Source organism: Lotus japonicus, chromosome 2 (assembly GCF_012489685.1).
Source record: "Lotus japonicus ecotype B-129 chromosome 2, LjGifu_v1.2".
Lineage (NCBI taxonomy): Eukaryota > Viridiplantae > Streptophyta > Magnoliopsida > Fabales > Fabaceae > Lotus > Lotus japonicus.
Window position 1 is genome coordinate 49,753,683 of NC_080042.1, and position 17,249 is coordinate 49,770,931.

General features: G+C 40.6%; 1 non-coding gene across 1 annotated transcript; it reads left to right on the forward strand.

Moving 5' to 3' along the window:
* The first annotated feature begins 16,757 nt into the window (after positions 1 to 16,757).
* On the forward strand, positions 16,758 to 16,864 carry LOC130741557 (small nucleolar RNA R71). The gene has a single exon (XR_009020449.1). It is a non-coding gene; the product is annotated as a small nucleolar RNA R71 (small nucleolar RNA).
* Positions 16,865 to 17,249: the final 385 nt, after the last annotated feature.

A 17,249-nucleotide genomic window follows, 5' to 3' on the forward strand; every position in this document is an offset into this window, starting at 1 on the left:
ACCTATTTTGTCCCTCGAGAAGGAAGCCAAAGACCTTGCTTGCTCATCATGCCGTTGCAGCGGATCGTGTCCTCGCTCCAACCTTTCTCCAGGTAATAGACGATGCTCCGCCATCGAGCCCGCTGGTTTATCTAGGTGCACCAACGAAAGATCTTCAAAACTCAAACGGCGCCCACAGACGGCGCCAAATGTTCCGTGCTAGAACATAGAGAGGATAGGTAGTACCCAAAGTGTGAGGAATGTGATCACATCATGATGTGAATGCTTAGAGAGAGAAACTCTAACCGCATAGAGAGAGAATGTATAACTGAATTTCATTCTATCATTTCTCAAATGAGCTAAGAGTCCCTTACAATTGGTATTTCCCTCCTATTTATAGAGGTGGAGTTGGGCTTTGGCGCCTCTATCCTGTCTAAATGGGCCAGTTGGGCCTCGGGAAGGGAGGCCCAAGGTCCCGACGCGTCCCCCGCCCAAGGCCGGGTCTCCTGGGCGAGGGACCCTGGGGTCTCGCCCAGCCCAATTAACCCCCCCCCCTTTCATGTGTTACTTTTTACAATATCAAAACCAAATTGCAAGAAGAAGTAGTCGTTTAGAACACAAGAAAAGTTAAAGCAATGTATATTCAGTTTGGAGATGATCTTGACTATGAACAAAGGAATGATTATGATAAAGCAAGCACTTCAGTTAGTTTCACCAATTCAAGTTATGTTCAAAGTAACTAAGAGTGTATGAAGCTCATGGAACTCATTCTATGGTTAAGTCAAATAAAGCTTTCTAGTAAATCTTATTAATCAAATTCCTTGATTCCTACGAATAATTCAATTGAAGATGAAGTTCTTATTTTTAGGCCATTAACTACCAACCCCACCCTTATTCCTAAGGCTGAGAAACTAATCAATCCCATCTCAGGTCGCCTATTCTAAACCCAATTTCTATTTGTGTAAAGAATAAGTAAAACAACTTGTGTGCACTCAAGTTAATATTGAAACCAAGAACATGAGCTCATAGAAGAAAACCTTATTTCATACAAACTAAGAAATTATGAAAAGAAGGTTTCCTCCACTAACTATTATCAAATCTCTTTCAAGACTCAATCGTAGTATAGTACCGAATTATGTTGTCTCCACAGGGATCGTGTTGCTACGTACTAATCTTACTAACTATATATTACATGAGAAATTCAAAGATGATAATTTATTTAAATGAGATAGGTAATAAAGATAACAAAAAAAGAACGAAGAAAACAAACCTAAGAAGTGATTTCACTTGATGCACAACTTGTTCTCAACCCTAATACTCATACAAGATGGGCTTACAGTCAAGATGCCGATAAGAGCTATTCAACCACTAATTTCGTAGCTAGGTAAACCTACCCATTGAAACCCTAGCCTTAACTCCTTAAGTCCTAGCAATCACAACATGAGCATTATGGTCTAAGCCTACTCGATGAGACATACCCAAGGCTTTGTTCATATCCAAATAAGTTCATGTTTAGGTGGAAGGAATCTAAGATTGTCACTCAAAATATCCCTTTAGCTCCCAACTAGATAACCTTATCTAAGCGGTGAGTATCCCGACTGTCACTCGGTTACGACATCATTCCCGACTCAAGATATTATTACCTAAGGGTCTTAGCCTTCCATTGTCAACTAGAAAACCTCAACCTGTAACACCCTCTAAACCCGGCGTAAATATTTTAGCATAAATCAGAGTAAAATGCATAACACAAAGATTATCACATTTATTCTCCAGAAACATAAATCAAAACACCTGTTATGCTCATAATTTAGATATAAATTTTCAACTTTGATGTCTCAACATCATATGCATAGCACAACGAATTTATTTCAACTCAAAAATTTAACATAATCCAAAAATAAATAAAGAGATTACACGAAGTATCTCTGAACATCTAGGTACAATACTAAATGTTTCCCCGTGTTACATAACAGAGCATGACTCCCATAACTAAAATAAAAATAAAAGACTAGCTCCTCCGACTAACCCTTGCGAGAAGCTCCACTATCCTCGGTACCTGAGCGATGTCTCAAAGAACATCATTCCAGCAGAAGGGTAAGAACTCAAATTGATAGCAATTCCGCAAGTGCACGGATTGATCGAAGTAATACAAAAGATTGTCGAACCACAGGGATAGTTGTTCATCAATTGCTTCTAAGAGTTTAGTGTTTAGAATGTAAAAAGAAAAATAATATAAGTTTGAGTTTTGTTTTATGTAAAACGCTTGTAATCAAAAGCTAGAATCAATTCAGAAAAAGAAGTACCTTGGGCAAAGTATCACTTAGTCTAATTGTGTTTCTTACGACCAAATTCTTATATGAACTATAGAAACTCTTCTATGATGCTATAGCCTTTACCTTCATTTGTTAATACCTTAATCAAGTAAATCATTCCATTTCAGTTGCTAAGCCTAATGCCTTAGTACCTAGTCAATTCAATTGAAGAATGAAGCTTCTATGTTCAGGCCAGCACAATAAGTTCCTACCCTTATACCTAAGTGGTAGTAAGCAAATCAATCTAATCTCATGGTCCCTTAATCCTTAACAACTACCGTTGTGCAAGAAGAAAGCCAAACCCTTGCATGCATTCAAGAGAACATTGAAACAGAGAAAAGATACATTGAAAGGAAACTTTATTCATATAAGAAACTCAGAAGTTCAAAACATAATCAAAGCTAAGGTTCACTTCACCCAAAGGTACAAAGAAAGCTAGCCAAGCATGGCTAGGGAATTCACAATGCAAACTAAAGGAACAAAAAACTAAAAGAAGAGGGACAAGAAGCCTCCCACAAGCTCCAAGGAACTAAAACTCTAAGTTTTGTTCAAAAAAGTACAAGATACCTCAAAGAAATAACAAAATCCCTATTTATAGAGTTTCCAGCGGTCATCCACGCATGTGCGTGGCCTTCTCCACGCAGATGCGTGGGCAAAAACGCTCAAAACGCAAAAATCGCAGCATCAGATTTTGCCACGACGCATGTGCGTGGATCAGACGGCGCACATTCGTGGGCATCAGGTTTTCCAACAGTAGTTCCACGCATGTGCGTGGTATACATGGCGCACATGCGTGGCTCATCTGAATTTTCTTCAATTTTGTAACTCCCACTTCTCCTATCATCATGGCTCTTAACTTAGCTTTCAACCATCATCATTAGTCATCAAAAACCTATCAAACCTGAAAAGAATCTCAAGAAACCATCAAAACAACAATGTAACTCATTGGAACATGTCATTAATCATGATAATTCACCATCCTTTCATTCAATTCAGCAAATAAAACCTCAAATGTGCAATCAACACTTATGAATTCAAAGGACTTCAGCTCAAAACTTACCATAGGAATTACTTTCTAACTAAACTAATAAAAAGACTAAATAAATTGATTAAAAACACCTAAACTAATGCAGATGCAATTATGAAATAAAAAGGGACTTAACTTGACTTAAAACTCAATAAAGGACTCAAAAGGGAAATGAAAGAATTAAGAAGGACTCGATAAACATAGAATAAACTTTGGGTCATCACACCACTATACTCAACGACAGCTTGTCCTCAAGCGTAAACTCAAGGTAGCTTGTCCTCAAGCACAGAATAAATCACCCTACTTCAGCTGCTTAAACCTTACCAACTACCGTTGTGCAAGAAGAAAGCCAAACACTTAGATGCATTCAAGAGAATATTGAAACAGAGAAAAGATACATTGAAAGGAAACTTTATTCATATAAGAAACTCAGAAGTTCAAAACATAATCAAAGCTAAGATTCACTTCACCCAAAGTACAAAGAAAGCTAGCCAAGCATGGCTAGGGAATTCATAATGCAAACTAAAGGAACAAAAACCTGAAAGAAGAGGGCCAAGAAGCCTCCCACAAGCTCCAAGGAACTAAAACTCTAAGTTTTGTTCAAAAAAGTACAAGATACCTCAAAGAAATAACAAAAGCCTTATTTATAGAGTTTCAGCGGTCATCCACGCATGTGCATGGCCTTCTCCACGCCCATGCGTGGGAAAAAACGCTCAAAACGCAAAAATCGCAGCATCAAATTTTGCCACCACACATGTGCGTGGATCAGACGGCGCACATGCGTGGGCATCAGGTTTTCCAACAGTAGTTCCACGCATGTGCGTGGGATACATGGCGCACATGCGTGGCTCATCTGAATTTTCTTCAATTTTGTAACTCCCACTTCTCCTATCATCATGGCTCTTAACTTAGCTTTCAACCATCATCATTAGTCATCAAAAACCTATCAAACCTGAAAAGAATCTCAAGAAACCATCAAAACAACAATGTAACTCATTGGAACATGTCATTAATCATGATAATTCACCATCCTTTCATTCAATTCAGCAAAAAAAAACCCCAATGTGCAATCAACACTCATGAATTCAAAGGACTTCAGCTCAAAACTGACCATAGGAATTACTCTCTAACTAAACTAATAAAAAGACTACAATAAATTGATTAAAAACACCTAAACTAATGCAGATGCAATTATGAAATAAAAAAGGACTCAACTTGACTTAAAACTCAATAAAGGACTCAAAAAGGAAAAGAAAGAAACAAGAAGGACTCGATAAACATAGAATAAACCTTGGGTCATCACATATCATATGGATAAGCATAATAATAAGTAATTATAAAAACTTGTATGTATTACACATAAATTCTTCACTCTTAACCAAGAAAACTAATTTATGTAATTTAATTTAATCAATCAATTTCACAGTTATGACCAAACTCCATAATTAATAGCTCAAGTATAGCAAATATAATTGTCTCCAATTACCACAACATCAAACTCCCTAAACATATCACAATTATCATTAATTAGCATCAACAGCTCCCTAAAACCTACTGTAACAATTTTACAATAACACATATGACTCAAGTGAGACCCAATGCAAATGCATTTGGTACCAAAGTGTTATCATTAGCGATATTACCGCGTCCACTCCAGACTGATAACCTCCAATAAAGCCCGTCATCTAAGCTTTCAAAACTATCTCCAGTTTTGGGACAAGTCACTAGCCTCCACAAGAACTAGCAAATGTTGTCTCTTGACAACTATGCAGTGTATTGTGCAAACTCAACTAACATATGCATATTTAGACCATCTCCAAGTCCTGATTATTCTAGCATAGACATCTCCTAGTTCAACAATATGAATAATCTCCAATTTCAAAAAACACACACTTATACGTTATCAATTACACAACTTGCAGTCACAATAACTTAGCAACTCAACATATAATATCAATTCAGAAAACAGTACCATATAACGAAATATTTAACAGATGTAAATTAAGTATAATTAATATATAACAGGTTTTGCAACTATTATTCAAAAGCTGGATTTTCTCCCCAATTTTCCCCAAAATCGAGCCATGCTCCATGTGTCGCGCGCCACCTGCTTACGTCGCGCGACATGCGCACGCGCCACCTACCAGCGCCACGCATCCCCGTGCGTGCCCCCACTTCCATGCGCGCGCAACTCGCGTGCCTCTACCGCCATGCGTGCGCAACTCGTGCGCCAGCACTCCTCTTTTCCACCCCACAATTCATCTAAAAATCAAACCTATCTATTTTCAGTTTAGAAAATTTTGCATCCTAGGGTTCCTAAACCATGCTTTCTATCACTACCAACTACTTTACCAATCCAGAAAATATGAATTCAAACCCTTACCTCTTGTAGATCAACTCTAGGTTTTCTCCACTTTTCTGCTCTCCTTCTCTGTTTCACGTGTTCTTCTGTCTGCTCCTCTACTAATCCTTATTTTCTTTCTTTTTTTTATTCATTTCACTCCTAACCCTAAACTAGTAGTATTAGTGGGCTATACTCCCAACTACTCACACTAAAACCCAAAAACCTTACTTAATTTAATCACTTAATTATCTGATAAAATCACTTAATTACCATATATCATAGTAATAATTAAAATAAAATAATAAATAACCTAAAAACAGAAAGTGGGGTGTTACACAACCCTACCCAAATACAAATATTTCCTTAGATAACTAATGCAAATGACGGTTTCTCTCATTTACAAAACTCACACCAACTTTCCAATTGTCATGTAAGCCATGGAAATCATCTAAGGGGCAATTGACACATGAAGCACAAAGGAAATTAACAGACCTAAGACATAGGTGTCTCTCCTCTTTCTATGAACTAAGCAAACTGTTGGTCAATTCGCAAGTGTACGAATACCTCCGGGTTTTAAAATATCGAACCACATGGATTGTGAGTGAGAATTGTTGATTTAAGCCTAAAGTTTGCAAGTTCTTAAAACAGTAAAATTCAGAAATTGATTTTGATTGATTGTGATAAAAGATTTGCAAAAGAGCAATGTTGAAAATGATGTAAATAACAATTGATGGAAAATTGCCTTGGGTTGTTGATCATCTAATCCATTTTAGTCCACCTATCCTATGCATGTGAAACCTTGATTTAACTCTTGTTGTTATAGCCTATGTACTTACTAGTTGATTCCTCACAAAAGTAACTCTCTCAAACAGAAAGATAAGCCCAATTTCTTGTGTACTTAAACATTCATAAGAGGTATGATAGCATGGATATTCAGGCCAACCAAATCCTACCCTCACTCTATGCCTAGAAGCAAGTATAGAAGGATCTATTCCAATTCATGTCCCTAAATCATAACAAATTTCTATTTGATTATAATCTAGCCTATAGCAAAGGTGCACCAAAGCTAAACATGCAATAAGGAATTGAAATACAAGATTGAATCAAGACTCATGCATAGAGATAGGATTTAACAAACTAAAATTTCATAGAATATCTTAAACCAAAGCAAAAAAGTAAACTAGCCACTCATGGCTAGTGAACTCATGAAGAAAGTGTAAAGAAAACCTGAGAAAAATACAAGTTGGAAGCTTCCCTACAGCCCCAAAGCTCTCCTCAACTCTCAAACTTGAACCAAAATGAGTAAAATGTCAAAGTGTATCAAAGAAATTGGCCTAAGCCTTATTTATAGGCCAATTACACGAGACTGGGCGCTCAGGCGCCAATTCAGAGCGCCTGAGCGCCAATTGCATGTTGAAAAACATGCCTCTGGACCTAATTGGCGCCTAGGCGCCCATTCCCAGCGCCTAGGCGCTTAAGCTCGCCTGAAAAGGACTTTTTGGCTTATGAAACTCCTCTTTTCAATCCTCTTTAAGTTCTCCATCAATTCCATGCTTCTTGGCCTTCTTTCTCCTTCAGTTTCTGCTCTCCAAACCTAACCAACAAGTCAAGGAAGATTCTAGAAGCTCCAAGAGCTCATTAGCACAAGAGGTCCTTCATAAAACACAACAAAACCATGCAAGTCCTACACTTTACTTAAAATGCAAGAAAACTACCTATAAAGCTACTAAATTACCAAAACAAAATAAAGACTAAAGAAAAGAATAAAAATACATGAGAATGCAGGAAACACTACATGAGACTCAACAAAAAGACTCAAAACAAACAAAGAAATGACCCTAAAAACACTACTAAAACAAGGTCATCACACCACTATACTCAACGACAGCTCGTCCTCGAGCGTAAATAACACTCGCTTGCCCTCAAGCGCAAGAAATGCTCCCACACAAATGCTCTCAACAAGGAATACTTCAAAAAGAAACAGGGGGATAAAGGAATCACAGCTAGTTCCAAGAGAAAGACCCAACAACCTACCTCATGCATCTTTTGAAAAGAGAAGAGTGTAGAGTCCATTCATGAGAAGCATTTAGATCTACAAATCCTAGGGTGAGATGTTCATTTAGTGCACTGAGCACACAAGCAAGTTCATAGGTCCTGAATGTCATTCACTCAATAGCAACAAAGATTAAGCATGAAAATATTCAAAGAGACTTTTAAAAGGGTTGAAACATTGGCTTGGCGAAACATGATGGTGGTTGGTCCCTAAGGGAATTCTAGGCTTTCAAACACATTGAGTGTGGTCCTCTTCTAATAACCCCAGAGCTTACAACACTTTTTTTTTTGCACAAGTCTCTTGCACCCACCTTTTCAAACTTTTTTTTCTTTTTCAACTCCAACTTTTGGTTAGGAGTTCTTGTTCTTCTTCTTTTTTCACTGATTTTTTTCCTTTTTGGGGCAAGAGACTATTTCACATTTTTCCAGCTCCATACAACACAACCAGGACCATCACTCCCCAATATTCCAACCAAACATCCGTCCCAAAAACTTGACTACACAAATTCTCCAATAAGGCTCAAATGGGACAACTAAAGGCAATGTTCAAACAACAAATTCAGAATCTCAAGAAATCCTACAAGTCTCAAGAATAAAGCAAGAATCACTAAGCATGCTATGAGCGAAATCAACGCAGAACCAAGAATTGCAAGTGAGTCAGGATCCTCCAGAGAATTTTTATGGTGAAGGGTCAAAGATAGACCCTTAATGGACTCACCTCGACTCCTTCCTCAAGAAACACTCGGAAGACCGAAGTCTCCTCCTCTCTTCCCAACATGCAATCACTCATCCCCAAAACAACAACAAGTATTCACAACAGCACTTTCAAAAACAGCACAAGTAGGGAAGCAAATCTATAGCTAAAAGCATGTGAGTATAGGGAAGTAAAGACCCAAAAATAAAAACAAAACCACCTAAAACAATGCATGATCAAAAGAAAACAAAATCTACAAATTGAAAATATGCTAAAGATGCATGACTTAAACTAAGAGTAGAGATACCTCAACATAGTCACTCCATGGGGTCATGGTCACCCCTTTCATCACTATAATCCGGATGAACATCAGCATCATGCATCAAGCTCAAGTCTATCATCCCCTGCTCCAAGGTATTAAAATCCATGGGCCCATTGTACCTGGGGTCTGATGTGCTACCTCCCCTCCAATGGAGGTCAAGATCCATGTGTAGGCGGTCTTGCCTCAAAAACATCCGCCCGAAAGCGGCCTCCAACCAAGCAGGAGAAGGGTCAGCACGTGGTGGAGTAACCACCTCATTCACCACCTCAACATTTTCTTCTTCCTCCTCTTCTTCTTCTTCTTCTTCTTCTTCCGCTGGCTCCTCAGGATCCTCTTCCTCTTCCTCCTCTTGAGGCATCTTTGTCGTCCATTCTTTATAAAGTTGAGCGATCCTTTCCTTACTGTGCAGAGGTGCCACATGCAACCTCTTCTCAATAACATGGACTGGCCTCCTAGCTCTGTCCCTCACCGCATGAATCAAAGAGCAAATCAAGTGAGGAAAGATGAGTCGATGCTTGTCTTTACTCCTGTTGTACAGGGAATAAATCCGACCAGCAATGATGGTGGCTACGTCCATAGGATGACCTCTCACGATGCAGTAGATGGCAACCAATGTAACCTCTCTAACTTCAGACTTGTTAGAGCTAGGAATGAGTGCATCCTGCAAAAATTCAACCCAAACTCTAGCCAGCGGTGTCATATCCTTCCTTCTCACAAAAATGATCTCATCTTCAACTGCTTCCCAGTCCCGCCCAGGCCTAACAATCACTGCCTTCATGTCTTCCAAGATCTCCGGTGACTTCTCCTCTAAGAGCTCATGATAAGTGGCCTTCTCGGGGAAAAGCTCCTTCTCTTGGTCCTCCGTGAGGAGACCAAGATGCCTGCAAATGACTGCTGGATTGTAGTCAATCACATCTCCCCTGAACCAAGATGAATTCACCGGTGGCCTGGACCTGTCCTCTTGATTGTCACAGTAGGTGTTCGCGTAGAACTCCCTAACCATGACCTCACAAGCAAACGGAATGGGGTTGACCCAATTCTTCGACCTCCTAATCTCCATGGCTTCTTGCATGCCCAAGAGGTCTCTCCTTCCCTCCCGATACAAAACTCCCCGCTCCTTCACACACTCCATGTGTGCTAGGTGAGCTCGGTAAAACTCCTCCTTAATCGCTGATAGGAAGCGGGAGCGATCAAAACTCCGGGAGGTGGAGGAAGAAGCTGTAGCTCTTGCGTTGGTTCTTGCTCTTTTTACAGGCATCTGCAAAATTGTTAGCCCAAACACAAGCCACAAATGTTAGAAATGTTAGTTCAAATATAAAAAGAAATAAAAGAAGAAACTTTGTACAAAAACAAAAATAGAACAACCTAAGAGCACCCAACTAGTCTTAGTGATTTTGGCAAAGAGAGAAAGACTACCACAAGCACTTGCCAAAAATCGACTAAGAGAACCCAATGAGGCATTCTAACAAACACCTTACAAGCAAAAGCTAAACTAAACTAATCCACAAAATCCTAACTACCCATTCCTCACAAATTCACAACCCCTTTCTAATTAAGCACAAAATCAACCCATAATGAACATATACAACCCAAACCCAACTTGTGCTAACACAAAATCACTCACCCTTACCCAAAAGAAGCATGCATTGCAAAACTCATGAACCATGATGAAGGGAAGTGGAAAATGGAACTTACCTTGACTTAAGAGTGATTGGGTGCAAGTGGAATAGACTTGATGCAATGCAGAACTTTGAAGCAAAAGGAAGAGCTAATGTGTGTGCAAGTGAGAAATGAGAAGTGGAAATGGGGTATGAAGAGTGTGGGGTGCGTTTTTTTTATGAAGGAATGGGAGTAAAGAGTGGGAAAATGAAAGGTTGGGGTTTTAAAACCCAAAATGTGGGTAAAAATACGAACATGAGCGCTCGAGGGGAACGCTCAGGCGCTCGCACCAGTTCCAGAGGCAGTGCCTCTGCCACTAATTGGCGCCTAGGCGCTCAACCCAGTTTTTTCACAAAAATTTTTACTTTTTTTTTTTTTTGAAATTAAACCCCTAAAATACTACAAAATTAAAAGATAAAAATAACAAATTAAAAGAATGGGTTGTCTCCCATTTAGCCCTAGGTTATAGTCCTAGGTGGACTCTCCTTCCGATGGTGTTAGGAAGGAAATTCCTTTCCATTGATTAACTTACCACAAGTGCAAGGAAGAAACCTTGCACAAAACCTCTGGAGTAAATCCTCCCATGAGGCAATGTCCTCTTGCTCATCAAACCAAGCTCTAGCCTCCCTCGTCAAAGAATGAGGGAAGAGTTTAATCTTCACTTCATCACTTGAAACACCCTCAATCTTAGCAAGGGTGCTAGCTTGGGTAAACTTCACCATATGAGTATGTAAGTTCTCGTACTTGGACCCCCCGTACTTGTTACTACTAACAAGCTTGATGAGAGCCGGATGGAGCTCATCAATTTGGGCATTAACTTTGGGGGTCTCTTCCGAAACCTTTGACCTGCTTCTAATCACATCACAGACAAAGTCATTGTCATGGTTAGTCTCAATCATAGGATTAAAAACAGAAAACCGTACCTTTTCCTTACCAACACGGAGAATGAGGTAACCCTTGTCAAGATCAATCTTAGCTCTACCAGTAGCTAAGAAGGGTCGACCAAGAATGAGAGGAATCTTCTCATCCTCCTCCATATCAAGCACAACAAAGTCCACGGGGAACACGTACTTGTCCACCCGCACCATTACATCCTCCACAATCCCATATGGAGTCTTAAGGGATCGGTCCGCCATTTGCAAGGAGAGCATGGTTGGGGTAACCTCTCCTAGGTTAAGCCTCTCAAACATGGTGAGCGGCATCAAATTGATGCTCGCTCCAAGATCACACAAGGCTTCCACATCCGCCATGCCTTCAATTTCCACCGGAATGGTAAAACTTCCGAGGTCCCTTCTTTTCTTTGGCATCTTCCGCTGCAAAATGGCACTACATTCCTCCGTCATCAACACCGTCTCATCTACTCCCTTCAATCTTCTTCTCTTATGCAGAATATCCTTCATAAACTTAGCATATATAGGCATTTGTTCCAAAGCATCGGCAAAAGGAATACTAATGTGGAGCTTTTTGAAAGCATCAACAAATTTTGAAAACTTTTTATCTAAGCTCTTCTTAGCCAATGCTTTAGGGAACGGAACCTTGCTAGTTTCAGGAGTAAGATCAACTTCCTCTCTCACCTTAATAGGCACAACTACTTCTCCTTCCACTCTCTCCTCTCTCTTTTCTCCCTCTTTTTTTTTCTTCAATTCATTCATCACTCTCCCACTTCTAGTGGCTACAACAGAGGCATTTTCTTGCTTAGGATTGGGGATAGTGTCGGAAGGAAATTTACCTTGAGGTCTCTCGGCTATTTGCTTGGCCAGCTGTAAGGCCCAAGTTTTTAAGCTTTGAAATTTACAACAGAGTTTATTTGATTAAATAAATTTATGAAGGAAAAGGTTCAGGAAAAGTCCAAGCATTGTATCAAAAACCGATAAGAGTTATAGCACGACTAACATTCGCCTAATCCTAGGTCAAAGATTTTAGTGAATAGTTAATTCACACATTAGGACACGATGGAAACTAATTCCAAAAATCTTCAGAGAAATGTTAGAACTTCTCTTTTTCGTCTATAAACAAGTGTTTCGATGCGAAAGCCCGGAATGTACGATCGCCAAATTCCAATTCTCGGAAGTTTGCCGAAACGGAATCCCTGATAGTTCAAGAAACCTGAAATCAACGGACGATGAAGACTTTCTCTATTCGAAGCTTCAAACGAAGATTCCACCCGCGATCACCTATTTCTCTCGTTATTTCTAATCTTTCTTCAGAAGGAAGTTTTCTCTTCCGACGATCACTGCAAAAAGTAGTTTTTCGGGATGAACCGACTCACACCGACTTTGGATCGTTTGGTTTAATTCCAAGAAATCTTGTTTTGAGTTCTGGAATTCTGTCGCCAGAACCTATCTTAGAATTTGCAGAGGAACGCGCAGGAAAAATCGGAATCGCAAAAAAAAACATTTTTCCGCATTTTTCAAAACCTATAAATAGCTTGAAAATTAGATTTTTTTTGCAAAAAAACTCACCCATTCCCTCCCCCAAAACCGCGAGCTCCAAGAGAGAAAGAGAGGATCCTGATTTCGCCGATTCTTGCCTGTTTGCTTCACCGATCGTTGCTAATCGAAGACCTTGAGGTAGGTAAACTATATCTCTCTTCTGATCGTCGTTTCTGTCGACTTCTTCTATGTCTTTCTGTGCTCAAAGTTTTGAGCCTTTTGTAAAACTGTCCAAATAAGCTGATTTCAGTGTCTAAACTTATTCCCTGCATACTCCTGATCGTGTTCTGCGGATTAGATTTTGTCAGATGTCGACGAAATGCCGCCGGGATCAATTTTTGCACCAAATACCCATTTTTAGGCAAAGTCGCAACCTTTAAGCTAAAAACTATCGACTTGGCTTAGTGCTAGTAGGATTAGTCGTCATAAACGTCGTTGTTGACGTCCCCATCCAATTTGTTTTTCAAAAATCCAATTTTGAAATTCTGAGCTGAAAATAATGACCAAATTACCCCTATATCAGTTTTCGATCCGAAAATTTTTCCGAGTTTAGATTCGCCTTAGTTACGGCGTACGATAACCTAGGAACCAAGTTTGATCGAAGAAAAATCGACCCTCCCAATTGAGGAAAGTGGCCGAGAGCTATACTAAGGGGGGGAGGAAATCCGACTTTTTCGAAAACTTGTCTTAACGCGTTAGATTGTCGTACCACGGAGGTTGTAATGTACCGTGTGACCCTAGGACTTATTGTTTGCTGAGCTTTTGACTCATTGTGTTGATTTATGTGATTTTTGCTTAAGGTTCTTTTGAGGAGTTTCCTGGAAATCAAGGAGAGGAGCGTGAAGGAACTTGTGAGGAGGAAGCTGGAAGACCCACCGGTGAGGGCTACTCTCTGAATTACTAGATAATGCTTTAGGTGTCGACGAATTCGACTTGATTTATGTGTTATGCACTTAATTGCTAAATGTCTGAAATGATTTCTGAGGCTTCGGCCGATCTTGTTGAGTATTTGATGCCATGATATTGTGTGCTAAATGATTCACATGTTATGTGCTAAATGGTTAATCTAGGATGTGTTGGAATATGCTGTTTATGCTTATTGATTGAGCTGATTTATTGATGTTATTCCTACTATACCTGAAATACTGAGGGGTGAGGATTGCGGGAAAGTCATGCCGAAATTTTATGAGATTTTTGAGAGAGTTTGAAAGGACGAACGGAGTTCGGGCCTTGTTACGTTTTAGTGGATCGAGACCTTCTCTGGGAATTACTTGGGATTATGGGATCTTTGAAAACTCATAGGGTTATGACAAGACTAAACGAAACCTATTTTGACAAGGAAAATTCATAAGACATTAATCAATCTCTAAACCTTTGAATAATGATAACAATCTCAGTTGAGAGCTTAGGACTTGAAGATTTGTTTGAAAAAAAAATGAGAAGTGTCGTCGAGTCCAAGTTTTGAGGAAATTTACAAGTTTCTGAGTATGTTGATACTTTTTTGCTCGATGAGCAGTTTATTGTTTGGCTATCTAAAGTTTAGCCGGAAACTATAAGTTTCCAAGTACTTCAGTACCTTTTTGCTCGATGAGCAGTTTGTTGATTGGCTATCTAAAGTTTAGCCAGGAACCCTGAGTTCCAAAGTACATTCTTTCTTCTCTTGATTAATTCATTTTGTCGCAGAATCGACATTTACCTTAGAGTATTCTTTTAGAGACATTAAGTTATTTAGAACACGTGGCGACGTGTCGGGTGAGGTCGGAGACGTTGTTTGGCTAATCACTTGCATTCATGCACTCATTTTGAGGTTAATACACGGCGTGATACCGGACCTCGGTGGATTCCAAAATGGTCATAAGACCCGGATTTCCATATTTAGGACACTACGGTGGTCCTTAGTAGCAGACGGAATGGCAGACCTACGGGTTCACTGCTGATCTGACTACTTTTGTGTGGTGTAAGAGACACGTGAGCAGGGAGGTACCCACCGTGGCTGGTGTTAGGGCCGTCTCATTGATGTCCATCCTTCTTCCGGAATGCATCTTGTTAACCAGCATTGCATTTCATGCAACATACATTCTGACTTAGTTGCTGAGTGTGATTGGTACTTGTTACCCTATTTGAGGCATGCTAATTGTTATTATGACCTTTTATATTCATTGTGAGACATGCAACCCTAGGATGTTATCCCTAAACTTATTATCCTATATATATCTGGTTTTATTATTTATATAATTCTTTGGAGTTGACCCTCGCGTCTTCTGTGTGTGTTTGGGCGGACTACGCCATTGTCAGATGAGTATGGCGGATTGGTTTACGATGGTCAGCCCTTCGGGGGGGACCAGATTCGAGATGCTTGACCAGGACGACCCAGGTGCATGGGTGGTCGACCCCGTAGGCCACCGTGCGACCTACACCGGTCGGGTCATGGAGGACCGTGTTGACCGATTCGGACGCTTGACGGAGGGGGTAATGAGGAGACATATATTGAGCTTCAACTTGCCGCCCGGCGTGCATTGTGGACCCGGCTTAGGAGGACCACCACCACCACCATCATCTTCGGATGATGAGGACCCTTCTGAGGAGGTGCCTGTGGGTGGGACTTCAACGGAGTCCAGTTCGTTTACTGCTGCTGTCATCGAGGATCATGGTTCGGGCCCCGAGCCCGAGAGACCAGTGCAGGAGCGCGTCAGGGTGGATAGAGATGGTAGGATGGTGTATGTCGACTTAGTTGTCCTGGATGCTGATTCGGACGACGACCGCGCTAGCGTGTAGGATCGAGTGCTAGTGTGGGTTCCTCGAGTTGGGATTAGTGTAGGAGTAGTGTCGTAGCTCTGACCGTCATGTTTTCAGATTCGGGACAGTGTAGTTTCCTACCGGTAGCTTTTTGTGTGGTTTTCCTATGGAGATCACAGAGAGCTGGTTGGATTTAGGGGGTCTTTTCTTTGACCGCTGGGCCAACTTGTTCTCAGATTTTGAGGTATAGTGTTGCGGACACAGTATTTTTACCTTGGACTGTACATATTGCCTTCGGGCGTTACTTTCTTTCTGTCACCCGTCACTGGAGGTTACTCGTGACGTGGTTTGTATTAGCGAGGCATGTATATATAGTTGTATATTAGTTTCTTTTATCTTTTGTTGAGGAGTTTATTGTTTTCTGCCTTTAGTTATATTGTCGAAAAAAAAAATAATTCACGTTTTTCCGCTTAAGTATTTCTTTTGGTTACTAAAGTGACGCCACCGAGATCGGGGTGTTACAGCAGCTGGCCAAATTGATTCTCAAGATTCTTGATAGTCGCCTCTTGATTCTTGTAATTGTTCTCCGTCCGGTTGATGAAAGTTTCCACCAACTCTTCTAAGCTCTTCTTGGAACCACTACCTTCACCTTCTCCTCGCTCTTGAGGTTGTGTTGAGATTTGGCCTTGGAATCCTTGGCTAGGAAATTGTCTTTGAAAACCATTTCCTTGCCCACTACCACCTTGCCTCCAAGAAAAATTAGGGTGATTCCTCCATCCTCGATTGTAAGTATTTGAAAATGGGTCATTCCGAGCTTGACCCATAGCCTTCACTTCCTCCTCCGGTCTAGTCTCTGTGCATTCTTCGCTGTCATGTGGCCCTCCACAAGTCACACACTCCAATTTGGCAACTCGACCACCAATCTTGGTAGTCTTCATTTGATTTTGAATCTCATTCATTTGCTTGGAAAGTTCCTTGTTGGAGGCCATAAGTTGATCATAAGCTTCAACCTCAAGGACTCCTCTTCGGGCTTGGCGATCATTACTAGAGTTCATGGCTCTTATAGCCATTTTTTCAATCAACTCATACCCCACTTGTGGAAGTAAGGCATCAAACTCTCCACTTGAAGCCGCATCCAAACCAAACCTCGAAGAATATTGGAGACCATCATAAAACTTTGCTACTTGCTCAGCTTGAGTAAGGTTATGTTGAGGACACCTCCTCAAGAGCTTCTTGAACCTCTCCCAAGCTTAATATAGATTCTCATCGGTGGATTGAGCAAAAGTCATGATGTCATTCTTGAGCTTCCTCAAGAGGGCTCATGGAACAAACCTTGTGGTGAACTTCTCAGCCAAGTCTTCCCAAGATGTAATGCTACCTTGGGGCTGTGAATTCAACCACTCCTCAGCAGTATCCCTCAATGAAAAAGGGAATAAACTCAAGCGGATGGTGTCCGTTGAAACATTCTGAACTCTGTAGGTGTTGCAATTGCGGATAAACCGCTCCATGTGTGCATGAGGATCTTCAAGAGCACCTCCACCATACTGATTTTGGCTCACCAAGTTGATGAATGCCGGCCTCAGCTCAAAGTTTCCCGTGCCATCGGGGGAAACTATGCTGCCGGGATAATCGTAGCTCATGGCAGTCGAGGTGAGGTCTCTAAGAGAACGATTAGCATTCTCCAATTCTTGC